Genomic DNA, 980 nt, shown 5'->3' with positions numbered 1-980 from the left:
TGAACCCTGCGCCTTCAGAGGTCTTCTGGAGGGTCTTTCTCGAGATGGCGATCTGCTCTTGCTTTTCTGTTCTGGGCTGTGGGTCCAGGGCCCGACACCCCCTCCCACCCCCGAGGCCCTGGCACTAAAGCTTTAGACTTGAGGCCCCCACTCTGTCCCCCCTCCTCCTGGGCTGCCCGTCTCCATAGGGCTGTGGTTCCTTCTCTGGCTGGCTCCGATTTGGTCACTGAACTCCACCAACTGTACTGAGCCCCAGGGGTCTCCAGGCCCCAGGTTCAAGGCCCAAAGGCCCAGAATCCAAAGCTTATCTTGAGAAGTTCAGGGATCCTCTGACCGGGAGATAGGGTGGAGATGCGGAGAGTGCCTCCCCTGCTCCAGGACATGGCCTGCTCCCTCCCCAGGATGCGCAGTTGGCTTTGGCCCCTCCCAGGGTTAGCAGCTCCCTTGCACCTGTCCCGCCCACACAACTGCCCTAGCTGACCCCCTGAGAAGTGCTCTTGGCTGACCCCTCTGGTGTGCGGTGAGGGGCTTTCTCTTCCCCTTCCTGTTTCAGACTCCCCCCACCACCTCCTGCACACGGGTGTGGGGGGCTGGGGAAGGTCCCAGTAGAAAATTTTATTATTATCGCTTTATGTTTTTGATTATTGGTTTTTATTGTATAGACCAAAGCAAAGAAAATAAAACTAAGGCACAGATCTGGTGGAGGCTGTTTAGGGGAGAGGGGTGGGGGGACGGGGCTCCGTTAGCAGCCTGATGCCTACTCGGCTGGATCCCGAGCGTACACGGCCGCCTTGTGTGTGGAGAAGGCAAGGTGGGGGCGCGGGGGGAGAAAGGAGCCTTCCAGGAGCTGGAGTTGATTTAATTTAATACACACAACTTGGAACCTTAGGAGGCTAGGAGGGGTGAAGAGATGACTGGGGGTGAGTCCCCCCTTTTGGGCACACCGGGCCGTATTTATCTCTTCAGTGGGCAACCTCCTT

This window comes from Lipotes vexillifer, unplaced genomic scaffold (assembly GCF_000442215.2).
Source record: "Lipotes vexillifer unplaced genomic scaffold, Lipotes_vexillifer_v1.1 scaffold591, whole genome shotgun sequence".
In the NCBI taxonomy this organism is placed as follows: domain Eukaryota; kingdom Metazoa; phylum Chordata; class Mammalia; order Artiodactyla; family Lipotidae; genus Lipotes; species Lipotes vexillifer.
Note: the sequence above shows the minus strand (reverse complement) of the source record.